Source organism: Mus musculus, chromosome 14, assembly GCF_000001635.26.
Source record: "Mus musculus strain C57BL/6J chromosome 14, GRCm38.p6 C57BL/6J".
NCBI classification, from domain to species: Eukaryota; Metazoa; Chordata; class Mammalia; order Rodentia; family Muridae; genus Mus; species Mus musculus.
Genome location: NC_000080.6, coordinates 74011148 through 74029787, shown reverse-complemented (window position 1 = coordinate 74029787; position 18640 = coordinate 74011148). Strand labels below are relative to the sequence as shown.

Genomic DNA, 18640 nt, shown 5'->3' with positions numbered 1-18640 from the left:
AGGCCACTACTGTGCAGATAAGAGTCAGGGACAGCTCAACTGCTCTCCTGCTCTCTGGACAGGCTCGCCTGCAAATCTCCACATCCAGGACTGGCTTTACTGTTCTGCCCACGTGAAGTATAGGAGCCGCTATCCCCAAGTTCCATAGCAGGTGAGAGGCAGAGCTAGCTCTTCTGTTGTCATGATCCCAGGGCCAGCTCTCCCTTCTGTTGTAGGTGGCAAAGCATGAGGCTGGGAGAGCATCTCTCCCTTGCCCTACACCATCACACATCAGACAAGAGACAGGGCTGGTCCTTGACTTGTACTCTAAGAATAGCATGGATTATAAATCTAAATCTAAGAGTTTAAAGTATAAAATTCCCATAGGAAAATGCTACATTCATAAATTTTTATAACGTTGGTTTGAAAAAGATTTATCTAATACAACATACAATCTTAATTATCAAGGAAAACAAGAAACCAATGTCATTAAAATTAAAATATTTGTTTTTCAAGAGTCACTGTCATAGAAATGTGAACAAAGCCATGGGTGGAGGAAAAAACTGAGATGTATAGCTTAGGCTCATGCAGAATATCTCAACACTAAAATCAGTGTCAAGAGTCTTTTCACATGTTAACAGAGGAAATACACAGATACCCAAGAGCCAAATTGAAACCCTGGGAAGATGGGCTGGCTGAATGACTCAACAGTTAAACGTATGTGCTGTTCTTCTGCATAAAGATCAGGGATGAAAATATATAATATTCAGATGGAAACCTCCCAGAGTGGAACTAATGAAAACTGATGGACCACAGAATGAATTCAGCTCCCAATACCCACTTTAGGCAGCTATGCTACCATGCCAGCTTGAGGTGATCAAACGTCTTCCACAGGAATCTACAGCATAGACACCTGCACTCACATCCACATACCTACACAAGGACATATACTCACATCCACATACCTACACAAGGACATATACTCACATCCACATACCTACACAAGGACATATACACATACGCTTATCAAAAAATGAAATAAAAGAATGAAATTCTAAGATATTGTGTGGTGCCTTCTAAAATGAATGAAACATTCCAGAGCATATCATCCATTTTATTTACATTAAATTCTAGAAAATGGTACTTATAAATAACAGCATCAAACAGATCAACAATCATCTAGAGTGCTGGAGGAAGGAAGATAGATGGAGCATGGAGGAGCTTGAAACTGGAAATACAAACAAGTACGACCTTGGGGAAGATGGGTTTGTACATTGTCTTGGTTTGGATGCTTTCATATGGTGTGCCTATGTAAAAAAAAAAAGTCAGGAAATTAATAAATTTAAATATATGCAGGTTTTTGTAGCATTTACATTATAAACAGCAATAAAACAGGCTAAATTAGATCACATTGACTAGAAATGGCCACACAAAAGGTAAAACTTGATTAAAACAAACTAAAACATAAAAATCCTAGGCTAAAGGAACCTCAGGCATAATAAACCTACAGAAAATGTCTGAGAACTTTTGTAGAGCTGCTAAGATGAGCAAGTGAGTGTTTATAGGTAAACAGGGACAGGGACTCCTTTGTGTGGTAACTGAAAAGCAGGGCTGGTGATCACAGACAGTAGTACACGGTGACAGCTTCCTCTCTTTCTCCTCTTCCTGCTCCTCCTCCTCCTCCTCCTCCTCCTCCTCCTCCTCCTCCCCAACCCACTTCTCCATCTCTTAAAAACAAATCCTCTTTTTATTTTGCTCCAGGTAACCCAGGTAACTGCATCTCTCTGTAGTTCCTGTGTTTCATCTTCACAACACTGCCAGCCAGTCCAGAGCTATAGGGACACATCCTTGGAGGAATGACTTTTTACAAAATTCAGCAAACATGTCATTGATACATGGAGAAAGGAAACATTCGAACCATGTATGCCCTTCAAGTTATTGCAGGTTATTTGTGACAGAAACTGCAGGTCAGAGCATGTTTAAATGTAACTAACAGTTACAACTCAATGTGTTCAAAAATCATAACATAAATCTTCTCTGGATATGTTGTTTGTGACAATTACTGTGATGTTGTATGCAAAGAGAAACAATGTACTATAGCATCAATCCCATAGAATTTTCTGTTCTAGAGAGTAAAGCTGTTTTTCTTGGAATAAATATGCCAACAAGATACAAATCGATGATGCACACTTCTGCCTAACCTCTAATCATTTTCATGGCATAGCAACTGACAATGGCTTAGCTGTGCTTTGTGCTTTGCAAGGCACCTCTGTAGTGTTCCCTAAAAGTTTTCTTCCCTCTTATGCCAGTTTAGTGGCTATAGCCTGGTCCATCTACCTAGTGCAGTGTGCCACAACCCGCCCTGTCTTCTAATGATCCAGTTCAAGGTGTCAGATAACATGATCAGCTCTGCCATGAGCAGTCTTTGGTGTGTTCTACCTCTTTGACTTGCATAGTGATTCATGGGAGATTTCTTCATAGTATGTATGTGCTAAGCATCTCCCTATACATCAGTGACATTTCATATCCACACTCCAGATGAAGGAAATAAAGAAACGGGGCAGAAATTGGAGCAGACGAGGGAAAAATTAAGAAAATGAATAGAATGACCCTGAAGCAGAAAGAATCCCTCATAAGGTCATGGAGACCTGAGTTAGGGCCTTTGTGACTCAGTGAGACAGAAGTCAAGTCATCTCTCTGTGTGTCATTACTTCTCTACTTGAGGCTTAATTGTTGAATGAAAGCCCTAGAACTGGTCGTGTTTAACAGCTCTGCTATCACTTCACATTTTAAGACAGATCTCAGGTCTCTCAGTAAGTATCTGAAAATGGGCAAATGTTGCTACTTATATTAAGGGGAGTGGGACTTATACAAACAAATGAGTAAGTGTCCAAAGTTCTCAATTGCGATATTACCCTGGAAGGGCAGACTCCCCCACCCTACCTCACACCCTACCCTCATCTCATAGCCCCCATGACACACACTCTGCTTCTTGACTTCCCCCTCTCTTTCTCCTTACATATCTTCTTTAGTGGGATGTTCCAGTGATCATATATCTTCACCATTTTAAAAGTTAGGTTGTTAGCATTAAATTGTTGAGTCTTAATCAATTCCAAGCACTGCAAAGTGAACCAAACTTTATCAGCAAATGTCAAGGACTTATTCTCAAGGGATGTTTTCTTCCTCCATCTGCATCTTGGTCTCTTTTGCTGAAAAATCAAACAAAAGACCTGTGTAAAAAGGAAGTAAGCAAGCAAGAAGAGAAACCAACAGAGAAGAAGACATACAAGGCCCCAGCCTTAGCATCCAGAAGTAGAGTGAATGAGATTTATGCGAAGTTTGCTGTAATAACCACCAAATGGCTAACTAACCCCTTACAACTGCAACATATAAACACAAAGAGGTTGTCTGGGTACCACACAGACAGACAGAATCCATAAAATCAGTTGAGAACACAGAGTGTGGTTATAGTAGTTGTTAAGAGCAGACGTGGAAGCATCCTACACCACTAGAAGGCATAACTCAAGATTCCTTTACAAAACTTTCTAGCCTCAGAGTTAGCACAGTACATAAGCCTGTCACTTTTGCCTTAAAAGAGCTGAGCCAAATAGAGTGTCACAGCTACTCTTATTTACTCTGAAATGATTGTGAATATATCTGCTGCATTTCTCGGGTGAGTGCCTCCTTTCTCCCGTCTCTGGAACAGAGAAGGGATCTGCTTCCCCCAGCTATATTTAGAAGACTGTGTCACAGACACATGAGCACTTCTGCCCTGAGTTCCTTCAGCCTGTGACTCTGTGCTCATTATGGGAGAAGACTATACTGGGACCAAGGTCCTGTCTGCTATGAGATGGGTCTTTGCACTTAACTCATAAAAAGAATCATGTGGTTACAATGCCATCAGCACTCCATTTTTCCCTAGGCATATGCCCATTATGGATGCAATCACCACTTCCCTCCATAGCTACAGCAAAAGGAAGTGAAGAATGTTGTATCCTACTGGGTTAGGGTTTTATAGCTGCCTTTGACTATGAGGCCTCATTCCCTCATGTGCAAGAGTGGCATTTCAGTCGAATCAATACCTAGTTTACTTTTTCCTGAAAGAATGAACAGACATACAAACGCCAAGGGAAAGCACACTTCTAATCAGAACCAGAGATAAGAACAAATAAGAATATTGTGTGAAAACATGATAATGAAGACACAACAACATTTCAACAAAATACACACCCTCTGAGATGTTTATAAGCATCACAGGCAATGCAATCAAGTTAAAGCCACAGCCTGACTCATTCATTCACAGCAACAACTAGGATAGTGGCTCCAACAGCAATTTAAGAAGAAATTTGAGTAAGATAGCTAGCATCCCTCGGAACACGGAAGAATACACTCGCAGAATTAGCTGCCCACAGTGTGGCCTGTCCACTTGCAACAATGGATTGCCACTCGACCTCTGTGATTGACATGATATTGGCTTTATTTATTTATTTTTGCTTGTTCTAAAGATGAATGAAGTAAATAGATGCCCAAGGAATGGGATTGAACCATGTCTTGTTAAAAAATTATGAACAGCACCAACTAATGGGATCATTTTCTCCTTCCTAGAGGATCTTCTATGTATGAGAGGATTCAATAATGGGTACTACTAAAAATGAAGTTCTCCACTGTATTGAGATAGAATGAAAAGATAAAGATAGGAGAGACAAGGGGGAGGAGAAAGGAGATGAGAATGGAATTACAGAGAACATGAAAGCCCTGAGCACCTTAATGATCTTGTTATGAGAAATGAAGATTCCCAAGAAGAGTAGGAGACTTTTAGAAGACAGGACTAAGTTGTCAGGAAAATGAAAGGATGGAAAAAGACAGGTAAGGAGAATAATAAAAAACAGAAGAGGATGGAAGAAAAAAGAAGAAAAACTCCTAAAACAGTAGACAATTAATGCAAATGTTTCTTTCAGTCCTTCTTGTACTAAAGATAAATAAATAAATGGTAGCTCCCCTGATCAGAATCCCTGGCAATCAGGAAGTCAAGAAGAGAGGCCCATGAATAGTTCTACCAATTGGACTGGCAACTTTAGCCTAGGGATATTAGTTACTAGTAAGATAGTACACTAGAGACCCAGGCAGGGTTCCCTGCACAGGCTGTAAGTTTCCTCTCAACACACACACACACACACACACACACACACACACACACACACACACACACACACACATGAGAGAGAGAGAGGTGGGGTGAGAAGACTCTCAGTAGGACATTAAAAGTGACTAAGACTCTTAAGGAGCAGGGACAACCATGTGGCCATTTTTCTATGGCTATGCCAGTATTCAATCCCAATGTGGTGTGGGTACGGTTGACCACATCAACATGAGTGACTGTAACTGATTCAAAGATGAAGGCTAGGGTCTCTGCCCTCTTACATGTAAAACCAATGGCCCCACTCAAGGTTCATGATCTCTAGGATCCAATACCAGGTCACCGAAAGCTACCACTGCCATGCCTTGCCATGTGGATCAACTAAATGCAACTGTATGAATGCACTGTGTATACGTGTTCTACTGAAAGAACAAAGCCAACAGACAGATGCTGGATGCTTTTCCCATTTCAGATATGATTCCCTTAATCTGAAAAGTAATTTCTTCTCAAGTCTTTGATTTTCAGAATCAAAACTTGGCCACTTTGCCTTAGTGGTTATAAATAAGTTTTAATATTCAAAGTTATAATATTGGCCACTCTTTTTTCAGACAAGAACTAACTTGGTCTCACTATGGTCTCTTAAATGCCTTTTCAGAGTTGGTGAAGCTTGAGCCCTGACAGAGAAGAAATGACAAGAATGCTGGAGGTGTGCCTATAGTAGGGACAGGTCAAAGTAGTAAAAGTTTCTAATAACTTGGCCCACAGCCAATATTTCTCTCTTTGGTAGTCCAGTTGAAAATGAGAAGTCTATAGCAATTTCCCACTGAAAAGTCTAGTTTGAGGCAGTTTTGAAAGAACTGTCACAGGTTCTCATCCTTTAGCATATGAGAAAATGTGATACATTTGATTAAACAGTGTCTGGGGAATTGGACTTCATTGAAATTTTCATCAGAAATTAAGTTAAGCCTGTGTATTTGTGTGTGTGTGTGTGTGTGTGTGTGTGTGTGTGTGTGTGTGAGTGTTCGTGCATGTGCGTGTGCATGTGTGTGTCATGCTTACACATGCATACCCCTATGCGCACATGCATCTGGGTGTAAGTGCATATACACATGACTACGTGTGTATCCGTGTATGGTGTCAGGATGGTACCCAGGGCATTGCTCACACCACACAAGCACGTACCCCTGAGCTGTGTCTGTGATGTGAAAATGTGTTCATTGCTTCTCATCACAGGAAATGCATTGGAATGCAAAATTACATGGATAAATAAGATATGCTGTAACATAAGCCCCAAAATGTGGATATTCAGATTTGTATTCTAGAACTTTCTACATGTCTTTTTGCAACCATATTCCGGCCAGCTCCTGGACTGTCTGGAAGAAGGCATGGGTATTTGGATGAGTATACATGGTGAATACGGTGCTCACAAGGAGAACTATGAAATATTCACTTTGGGAGTGAGAGGTTTTACATGGTAACTCATGAGTGTTTATATACTTTTGTTTATTTTACTCTGTATCCAGTTGTACCTAAGGATCTATAAATATTGATGTTAGATTAAAATTTTATCTGAAATAACTCAATTTAGAGTGCAAGTGGAAAGACACTTTAATTAACCCTTTTAAACACTCAGGAAAGGTTGCTTAGGACGACATCTGCTTTGCCTCCTAAGTCTTGCCGTCTTATGGTACTTTTACAAATAATATTTAGAATACTGATTCTGGACCCTTGGATATCAGCAAAGATCTCAAGATTTCTGGGATGTCAGACTTTATAACCAGCTTCTGTGTAAACTGTCAAGAAGACTCAAGAAGGAAAATATAAATCCGAGACCAAAAAGAGGAGAAATCTTTGGGAATCTACAAGGTGGTGACAGTTTTCTAGAATGCAGGGGATGGGTATCCTTGCTGACATAACATAGTACAGAGATACTGAGTCTCAATTATGAGATTAGTTCAATTAGATTGGCTTGTGGGCATCTCTATAAGGCCCTGTCCTCTCCCACATGGGACCTCCCAATCAAAATGTCCCTCCAGCCCCCTGACAAAATAATGTATTGGCTTCACTTGGCTTACTCATCAGCACCCACTGTTACCCCTTTTGAGGGTAGCATATTTCTAACACCCCTGCGGGTGCTGAAAACCTCTTTAACAATTCTGAGTCATTTCCCGGGCATAACTGTGATACCCATTCCTCAGGATCTACTCTCATAGGCATCTAACTCTTACCCTATAGGTCAGGCATTCTTGCTAGCTACCATGGGAAGCTAGAGAATCATTTCCCTAAACAAAAAATTGTTTCCACATTGCCCATGATGAGTGTATCCAATGGGTGCTTCATTTCTGAGAAACCCATCCCACAGGTTCATATGCCTCTGGCTTCATGTGCCTCTAAGAATGGTTTTTGTAATGTCATGTATACCTCTAATAATACTACTTCAGAAATATTTCAACAATATTTTAATGGTTCAGTTCAATTAGGTGAATTGTTGTACATTTTAACTCTATTAAGGTGTTAGCCAGGACCCATCAGCATCTTCAGTGGTAGCCAATATGCCACCAATGTTACAGAGCTTTACCTTTAGCTTCTGCCAGGCCCCAGGTTGACCCTGATCCAATTACAGACAATTATTGAGCAAATGGTCTCACCCTTTATATCCAACATGTCTGTTTTCATCTCAACCTCCCAGGTATGATCTTTCAAGGCAACCAGGAAATAGAGCAGCTGGTTTCTACCTTTTTGTAGTTCATGACAGAAAAGAGGAAAAGAGGAGAAGAGGAGAGCTATGAAGAGTTCTCTGTGTCTAACACAATAAACCAGCAAAAGCCCTGCCATTAGTAGATGATGGGAGTAGGGGGTGTGGAGAACAAAGAATATACCAACCAACCAGAAAAGCCACCACCCACAGTACAGCATTATTCATCATTCACGGTCACCTTAATGTTAATGCCCTCACCTCACCAATAAAAAACACAATCAGGCTGACTGGATTAGAAAACCAGACCCAACTACACTGTCTCTAAGAAAAAGTTCCTCCCTGGAAATGACAACCACAGACTGAGATTCAACCATTCGAACCTAGCCTATCAAGAAAAGGGAAGGTAAAACTAAGCTGTGTAATGGTTCCGATTTCTGATAAAATATACAGAAAAAAATTCAGAGGTGAAAAATTGGGCCATTACATATTAGTTAATTGCACCCCATCCACTTTCCCTACCAGGTTCTTCCCTCCCTCCCCACTTGTGATTGCTTTCTTCTCTCTCCCAAGTGGTACTGAGACATCCTCACATGGGTACTTCAGGTTGTTGAGCTTTTTGAGTTCTGTGTACTCATTAATAAGTGGATATTAGCCAAAAAAAGTCCAGAATACACAAGACTTAATGGACATTTACAGACTACTTCATCCCATAGTAGTCTACAGAACTTACACTCTCCTCAGTAGCCCATGAAACCTTCTTTAAAATAAACCACCTTCTAGACCACAAAGAAAATTTTAACAAATAAAAATAAAGATTAAATATGATTCATTTCTCTTACCAGGTCACAATACAACAGAACTATCAAATCAACAGAGAAAAAGAGAGAGAGAGAGGGGAGAGAGAGAGAGAGAGAGAGAGAGAGAGAGAGAGAGAGAGAGAGAGAGAGAGAGAGAGAAACCCAGAAGCTGTGCACACATGGAAATTGAACAACACACGCTTTAATGACTAGTAGGGTCACTTAAGAAATCATAGGAAATCTTAAAAATTCCTAGAACAAATGAAAAGGAAAACACAGCTCTCCAGACATCTGAAGTATAACTAAGGCAGCTCCAGAAGAAATACCTGTAACCAGAAATCAGACTACAAAGCAGCAGACACTAAGAGACAGCCAAGATCAAGGCAGAAATTAGTGAGATGGAGACTTAAAAACTAATACACAGAATAAATGGGTGTGTCTTTAAAAGCATGCTGGAGAATTGACAAACCCTTAGCCAAAGTAACAAAACCTCTTAGCCAATGTGACCAAAGCCTTTAGCCAATTTAACCAAAAGAGAATGAAAACCCAAACTACGAAAATTAGAAATGGGTACAGGGGACTGATAACAGAATCCAGTGAAATTCAAACAATCACTGGAGAATACTTTCAATATTCATGTTCCCAATAGCTGGAAAATCTAGTAGACAAATCTTTAGATATAGCCGACCTTCTAAAACTCAATAAAATGGTCTATAAACATTGCCTGAAGCACAAAAGACACTGTAACAGTACTAGAGTGTCTCCACAAAAACAAACCAAAACAATAACAGCAACAACAACAAAAACAAACCAAAAGAGTCAATGTTAATTCTAGCAGACCTTACCAAGAGAGCTCAGCACCATTGATCTTGTAAAAGTATTCTTTCCATTCTAGACAAAAGAATATGATTGCTGCCATTACTGCTACAAGTCATATTGCCATGGATTATGTAGGAACGCTGCCATGCACTAATCCAGAATATAAAAAAAATGTCAAAGATATTTTCTTTTTATGTATCTGTAAAAGAACTAAGATGCTAACTTTTTCGATTAAAACATTTTAATCTGTTGCATTAAAGTTTTATTCACATATCTTTTTTAAGTACTGATTGACTACTAAGAAGTTAGTGCAATTATTTATATAGTTCTCATTAGCATTCTGTAACTTCAGCTAATTATTTCTTTTGTTGTTCTTTGTCACTTTGTAGGCCCAATATATTCTTAGCTGTCAGCAAGTGAAATATATTGCTTTCAAGATAACGCACTTCTTAAGTGCTTATAGTTTAAGCGGCCTCTTTTTTCATGTTGAGTTTGCTTAAACTGTATATTTTGTATTCAAGCAGATGTTCGGGAAATAAATATTCATATCAAGTTTATGTCACTTGTATTTCCATGTGTTACAGATTGTTTCAGAAGAGCCTACAGACTTCATTTTCTGATTTTAAAATGCACCCAGAATACGAAATTGTATTTACACATCTAATAAACATATACATAAAGACAGAGTCATGCCACCTCTGCCCTGTCAATCATTGACAGACGAATATAACATGTGCTCTGGATGTGCCCCAGTGTGCAATGCCTTTGAATGTGTTATAATGATTTGGTAAGACTGGCTTTTCCAGGATGATATCTACCAGCAATGCAGGGCTTTTGTGTCTTTTTACTCTTAGCACTCAAGTTTGTGCCTCTATTGGGATCATGTACTTTTAAATCCAAATTAATAACACAATGACTTGTCACCCTGTACTGTAAGCATATCAATTTATGATATTAAAACCGAACATCTACCTAAGGATCCGTTGCTTCTGTTGGCTGAAATACAATATTCTCTCTCCTGGCATCACATCATCACATCCTTTGTATTCCTAACTAGCATACATTGATACCAACTCAGGCCAGACCTATCAGATACTCTTTTTTTTTTTTTTTTTTTTTGGATTATCTCTTTTTTTTTTAATTAGATATTTTCTTTATTTACATTTCAAATGTTATTCCCTTTCCTAGTTTTCCCTCTGAAAAATCCCCTATCCCCTCCCCCTTCCCCCTGCTCCCCAACCCACCCACTCCCATTCCCATTCTTGGCATTCCCCTATACTGGGGCATGGAACCTTCACAGGACCAAGGGCCTTTCCTCCCATTAATGACCAACTAGGCCATCCTCTGCTACATATATAGCTAGAGCCATGAGTCTCATCATGTGTTTTCTTTGATTGGTAGTATAGTTCTAAGGATCTCTGGGGGTACTGGTTTGTTCATATTGATGTTCCTCCTATGGGGCTTCAGTCTCCTTCAGCTCCCTGGGTATTTCTCTGGCTCCTTCTTTGGAGACCTTGTGCTCCATCCAATGGATGACTGTGAACATCCACTTCTGTATTTGCCGGGCACTGGCAGAGCCTCACAGGAGTCAGCTATATCAGGCTCCTTTCTAACCAGTGTCTTTTTAAGTAAGTCCTCTCTCATTATGATCACACTATACATGATAGAGTTGAGGAAGAAGGAAGTGCTAAGAAACAAAGTGTTGAAGACACCCCCTTAGCCCTTGTGGCATTCTTCTCAAGTATAAACCAGAGCTTTAGAAGCAACCAAAGCACAACCCTGTCTTGCATCCTTCCTCCTCCCTCTGCATGTCCCTAGCTTTGTCAGTGCGGTGATGTGTCAGCTCTCTGTTCCTGGGAGGGGTTGAGGATAAGGAGTGAGTCACGTACTCAGGTAACTTCTTATGAACCAATCCCCTAATGAATAAAGGAGCCAATCACTGGGTGAGTAGGAGGGTCTTTTTGGATGGGGCTAATGGGAGGACAAGATGTAGCTACAAGTGCCATCCAGTTTCAATGGCAGATCTGTCAGATTTAATAAGGCTTACAAGATTAGGATTTTAGTTGCTGCACCCAGCAACTGAGTTACCATTGCTTCTGAACTAAGTTTGTGTTGTGTTTTTCTTCATACAGCAGCTCATCTGGGTTCAAGAGAGAAAGGGACAGTGGCAAAGTGTGGGTTTGCCTGATGTGTACCACAAAGGCAGTGGGGAATTTGAAGCACAGGGTTTGTGTGGTAGCAACCCAACAGTGGGAACTAGCAAGCTGGGTGGAGAGATTGTGGAGTTCTGAGTCAGAGTCTCCATGAGATAAAAACAGGTTGGCCATTGTCTGCCAAAGCCAGGCCACCAGGGCAGAATGTTGCTGGCACAAGCGCGGCATGTGCTGGTTCATTTTTTAATATTTCCACAGTTTTCATTTCTTTATTTACATATTTTCCCTCCTCAGGGAGCCTAAGAGACAGGTTAAGTATTCTTCATTCTTCCTGATAACAGCAACACTTCCCATATGACCAGCTCAAAATATATGCTTTAAATTGAATTTGCATAAAAAGACTAGTGCATTTTTAAATGTTGTGTTGTTTCAGGATGCATGGAAGTATGGACACAAAATAAAAAGCTTTAGGGTGTATCTTCTGGGTGCCTCAGCACACAGACTGTGACTCTCACGCAGCATCACAGATGATAGCCCAGGAACTTGTTACAAACACGTGCTCTCAGACCATACACCAGGCTTACTGAATGAAAAGCTACATTTTCTTTTTCAGCAATCCCCAATTGGTGCTCATACATACTGGAATGACAGGGATCACAGTGTGAGTGTAACATATGTAGGTACGTATTAAAACTATATATTCCCCAGTGCTTTCCCAATATCATCCTGGAAGGCAGAGCTAAGACTATTGCTCTGCCTGAAATAATCCTTACTCTGCTAGGTCAGGAGAGGCATGGCTATCATTAGTTGAATGTAGAAAAAAAAAAGTCTGTCAAGAAAATTCACCAACTAGACCAAAATATTAAACATCAATCAGAGGGCAATAAAAGACTAAGTATTTTGAGGAAAAAAAAAAAGTTCCTCTGATAACATTTTATTTTAGAAAGCATATTCTGATCATAGTGGTTGCTAAGACAAGTTTTCAACCACTGAGCTATACCTCCAATCCTATAGGGAGGAAATAAGAGAGATGGGGTAGGATGGAGTGAACTTAATCAGTTTACACAACAGAGAAGTGCTAGTGGCCTCGAGCTCAAGTAGCCGTTGAGCATTAAGACCTAGAGAGACTCAAAGGGTGCTTCATGAGTAGTCTTGGTAGGACTTGAGACCATTTGAGGTTCAAAGTAGGAGGTTGGTAGTGCTAACATTTTTTTTTTTGGCAAAGCCTGTTTTCCACAAAGCAAGGGAAATTTCTAGATGCAAACATTCAAATGGGGTTGTAGCAGCCCAGGTGGATGAACAGGCAGAGCGGCAGAACTCCAGGAAGAGAGAAGCAAGCCGGTGCTTTTCACAGACAGGGTGCTGATCCAGGTAACAACGCATCGAGGAAAGGCTGGACTATTCAATGTGCTAAAGGAGATAAAGGTGTGAGCACCAGAGAGCAAAGGGAGGCTAGACAATAGCAAAACAGCTAGCTCCCTTCAGGGCGAAAGGAGACAGATGTTGAAGAGTTTCCTGTACAAACACGTAAAAATGTAAGGAGGTTGACAGCAAATTCACTGTATGTAGATAAAGATATTCTGTCATAAGCAAAGACTGAGACTGTAAAGAGCAAATGAGCAAGTATGGGGAGACGATGAAATGTAAAAAAAAAAAAAAAAAAGATCATATTGAAAAAAATCAACCATGTATGAATAAAGAGACTCTAATAGTAACAGCAAAGACTACTAAAATGACAAGGATGGGAGGGAGGGAGGAAGAAGGGAGGAAGAAGGGAGGGAGGGAGGGAGGGAGGGAGGGAGGGAGGGAGGGAGGGAGGGAGGACAGAGGGATGGGGAGGAAGGAAGAGGAGAGATTGCAGAGTTAGATAGAAAGATAATGAGAACATTTGTTGTACTAACATGCTATGTATGGTACCACACTTACTGTTTTTAAATCTAGGAAGACTACTACCTCCTGTACACTACAAATTAATATAGGAAGCTCTGGGAGGACAATTAAACAATCTGTTCATTGAAGGACTTAAAGATATTCATAGTCAGTGACACCCAAAGTTTCATTTCAGAAATTCATTCTAAGAAAATGAGAACCATGCTTAATGGTTTATGACATTCAAAATATGTTCACCCAAATAAAGTAAAAAATAAACAAAAATAAATCAAATAGTTGAATTTTTAAATTATGGCTATATATTTAAAAATCAGACCATTTAAAATAGTATTTTCAAGATATATATGTGTGTGTGTGTGTGTGTGTGTGTGTGTGTGTGTGTGTGTGTGTGTGTATGGTACTGTTCTATTGTATATTATGTTTTATTATAGAAAAAAATTCATATGAAGTCCAACCTTGCAAAAATTAGACATGTTTTACTGCTCACTGCCTTAAAAAAATGTCTCAGAGCAAACCACACTGCAACCCTGACGATGCCTGCATCAGGAAGAGGAGGTACTCCTTTATATTTCCTTAATCATTTCTATATTTTCTGATTTTCCACCATATTATATATTTGTAGCAATAAATCCTAATTTTCCTTATCCCCATTCTAAACAAAGATTAACTTTTCTTTGGATTATTTTAAATGAAACAAGACATCATTTTCAAAGAGGAATTAAACTGGAAATTAAAAGGAACAATTAAGGATATGACTACCAAAACCTTGAAAATGAGAAAAAAAATAACGATTTTGTATGAGACTTTGGTGAAGGTGGTACAAATCAGGGCTATAACAACCTCCTAAGTAAGTCTTGAGGTTGTCCCAGCTGGTGGGGAGCCCCTCAGGACAGAGGTTTGAGAAGGCTGTGAGGCACTCCTTGTTCCTTCTTGTGCCCAGATCCAAAACTCAGCATCTGGCGCTTTGACTGACTGTCCTTAGGAATGTCCTTTGACAGCTGGCACACATAATAGGATATAAAATAGTTTAATTCTGTCTTTTTAATAAATGGCTTCATAGTGATTAATTGTGTGCCAAAGTCAGATTTTGTGTTATCTCTTCAGTGGGAAATCTCAAATAAATTGATTTATACTGGGGAAAAAATGTAGAATGTTCAGTTTTATCACCAGGAAACAGACATTTGCCAGAGGAAAAAATGTTAAAATACTATAGAATTAGATTGTTAAGACTTTGCTCACCAATTTGATGTTTATATTTTCTGGCCAGAAACCGATGCCCAGTATCACCATGTTACTTAGAATGTCAGCAGCGGGCCTCAGCCTTGTGCAGGGACTCTGAACCTGCCACTCCTACATAGACATACCTAGACATCAAAGACAGGAGCCATCAATGTCATAGAAGATCTAGAAAGGATTGTCCAGTATGGACCACACAATTCCCTTCTGTACATCTCAGAAAACATAAGGACATGCAGACTCAGCCAATCAGCCATGAGCAGACTCTGACTATCTGGGGATAGTGTTAGAGATCTTTTTAAGCCTTAGTGTAACTCTGTTATGAGATGGATATTTTTACTTATTAATAAATATTTGATGAGTTATGGCTTTCTATTACCCAATTAATAGCTACAACATGAAACATCATAAGTAGAAAATCCCAAAATTTCCAGGTTTCCCAGAAAGTTATAACTGTAGATAGTAAGAGCTCTTGAACACATACACAATAATACACACACACACACACACACACACACACACACACACACACACACACAAACACACACACACACTGTAGACTTCTGATCAACACTCAGTACTTATTGATCAACAATCAATACTTAGTACCTGTTCAATGAATTTAGTGAGCTTCATCATGCTCTCTTCTTCTCCATTTGCTTAAAATAAATCCTAATCTAATTCTGCTCTTGGCCATAAACACCATGGTTTTTCTTTTTTGCATTGGCATTGGCATAAGCTTGCACCCTGAATCACTGTGCATAAAGGATGGGCTTTCTCTGTAGTTCACCCTGCAATAATCAAATGTGTTTCTAATATTTACAAACATCCTTGTTTGAGATTTATTTTACCTTAGGTAATTACTTCATTACATTGCAGGAAGCTTGACTGCCTGAGAGTCACAAGCAACATTAACTGTTCCGTAGAAAGGAACACAATGCAGATAATGTTATAATTTCAATTTTCCTAAGAAAAGTAAAAGGACAAAAAGAATTGGACAAAAGCAGTTTTAAGTTGTTTTTTGAGATGAGTCTCATGTCACCCAGGCTGGCCTGTTGCTCACTATGCAGGCGAGGCTGGGCTTGAATTCTTGACTGTCCTGCCTCACCTCCCGAGAGCTGGTATTACATGTCCCACCATACCAGACTGGCAAATATAATTTTAATAATGGTACAATATAATTTAATCAATCACCAATATTAGTGGATTATTTTAATTTTTCCACATTAAGTTCTCAGAATCCAAGTTCTCAATAACCACCTTCAGTTTTTGTTTGTTTTGTTTTGTTTTGTTTTGTTTTGTTTTGTTTTGTTTTGTTTTGTTGAGACTAGGTTTTTCTGTGTAGTCCTGGCTGTGCTGGAACTCACTCTGTAGACCAGGCTGGCCTCAAACTCAGAAATCTGCCTGCCTCTGCCTCCCAAGTGCTGGGATTAAAGGCGTGCGCCACCACTGCCTGGCACCCACCTTCAGTCTTATTCACTGTTCTCTCACTTGATTTCTGTAAGAACAGGCAGATTGATCCATCAGTCCAACATTTCCTTTCTGAATTCTGCTCAGACAATACCCTATACCTTTCAACATCACTTATCACAAATGTTAAGATCTCCCAGGTCAACTCAGGGTCTTGAATTACTTTTGACTTATAGTGACCTGAGGTAGACTTAGAAAGTGAAAATATAACCTAAAAAGAAGTAGCAATATGTTTAATAAATTACAATGGCTTCTCAAAAGTAGCATGATTTCAACAATGAATAGTTTAGCCTGCATTCTGCCATATACAGAGAAGGAGCATGGGAAATAGGTGAAGGCTGCTGAGGGAAAACAGGTCATTATCTTTAGTGACATGCAATATTTGAGTTAATCATGTTCCAGTGGATGTTACACCCATGCCCATGTGAATGGCCCTGGTTAAACCTAGTAGATTACAAAGCAAAAACAAAATGCATGAAGTGGGACATTTCTCAAAAGACTTACTTTGGCACACTTTAAAGAATGTATTCATATATTTATTTTTATATATGATACATCATGTTTTATATATTACCATATAATATATTCAATATATATCAAAAATTTAAAAAGAGGACAGGTTCTGCATCTAGGTGGAAACTTGCCGTTGTCTCATCCCTTATGGCATAATCTAATCTAACCAGGGACCTGGCAAGGGGACCAGCCCTTAGAAAGGTAACTTCACCCTAACACAATTCTTTTCTCATCTGGAACTCCTGCCTGCCCTCTACTGCAGTCCCTGCAAGCCAGCAAGCTGCCATGAAGTTGAGCTGTGTCTACCCACAGTGTTAAAGCTTGATTCTAAGAGGCAGTAGATGATTCTTTTTCTTTTGCCTTTTGCTGTAGGATCATTCCAGAGCCTAAGCATGCTTCTAAACTCCCTAAACAGTGCTTAGGGCCACCTCCCTCCTTCCCCAAAGCTCCCGTGCGGGCCATTCTGGTGTATAACCATATCTTAAGGAGTGTTCCATTTCTCCATGTTTCTCCTCCAGGCAGCTAGGAGATTCACTGGTTCCCTGCCTTGGGGTTCTCCTTCTATACTCTAATAAATTACCCTCGGGCTTCTATTTGAGTCTGTTCTTTGTCTCCAAGCTTCTATTTGTATTCATTCTTAAGTTCTTTACTGTTGAAATGAAGACACCTACTAGTGAAACCTGAATTCCACAGTACATTTGGTAGCCCTGCTACAACAGCCTAAGGAGTCCTGTCTTTTAATTGGTTAATTGACAAAGAAAACCACAAACCCTTAGCAGCATCATACAATTGGCCAACAAGTATATAGTTTTAAATGCTCATCATCAGGACCATAAAAATACAAATTAAAATCAAATTAAATATCACCTTATACCTATCAGGGTAACTCTTAACAAGAACACAATAGATAGTAAGTGTTGGTGAGGGTATGGATGAAAGGGAAGCCTTGTGTTCTTCCAGTGAGTATGCAAACTGGTGCCAACATGAAAACCAGTTTGGAGGTTCACCCAAACTGGCACCTGTACTGGCAAAGCAGCTGTCAGAGTCTGGGCCATATGGGGGCAGAAGAATGCTCAAACCATAGTACTGGCAGTAAAAATCAGCATAGAAAATAAACTTTACAAATCCACAGGCATTTCCCATCAGATATATAGAATATTGAATAGTTGTCTATACATAAACTAACTCAGTCTGGAAAAGCAGCAGCAGATATTAGAGAGAATGGTGTTCTGTGATATAGACACAGGGCCCAAATAGTTCCTGTTCTTACAACACATTAGAACACTGATAATTCATGGTGTATTAAGTAGATTATGCAGAAAGGCTCTGTCTATACATTAAAAAAAAACCACGTAGTTCTGCTAAATGCTGCTCTGGTCACACTGATAAAATTATGTAAACAAACCTCTCACCACAAAATTTCTTTTGCCAACTATATTCTACCTCAGGAAAAAAAATTGTCATAGTTTATAGAAATACAAAAGTTGTTGCTCACCAAGCATCTGAAACAGTAGAGAAAGGAATCTATAATGAGGAGTAAAAGAAACCAGCCTAACTGGCCTGGAACTCAAATGTTAAAATAACCAGATAAGATATTAAAATTGTTGTTATAACCATATTGCAGATGCTCAAAAAGTTAAGTTGAAACATGAAAGATTAAAAAAAAAAGAATCACCTAAAAGAAAGCTACAGTGCAGAAGATGAGATGAACTGATTTACTGGATACAGTTAATAGAAAATATGGTATTGAAATATTTAATGAAGAAAAGTTATAAAAGAACAGGATGTTCCATATGCTATGCAGCTTGCTATAGTCAGTTAATATTCTTGGTGTTGGAGTGTCCAAATGTAACAAAGAGAGGCAGAAAAGGTGTTTGAGGAAACAATGGATGGAACATCTCTACATTTGAATAAAAGAAACCTTGAAATCCACAGTTCTAAGAACTCA

The 18640-nt window shown here is 39.4% G+C and overlaps 1 long non-coding RNA gene across 1 annotated transcript; it reads right to left on the bottom strand.

Annotated features, from left to right (window-relative positions):
* Nucleotides 1-1075: 1075 nt before the first annotated feature.
* Gm35517 lies at nucleotides 1076-14936 on the bottom strand. Its single transcript, XR_383588.2, has 3 exons — nucleotides 14713-14936; nucleotides 2999-3188; nucleotides 1076-1286 (listed from the first exon to the last, which is right to left on the bottom strand). It is a non-coding gene; the product is annotated as a predicted gene, 35517 (long non-coding RNA).
* Between the last annotated feature and the right edge of the window lie 3704 nt (nucleotides 14937-18640).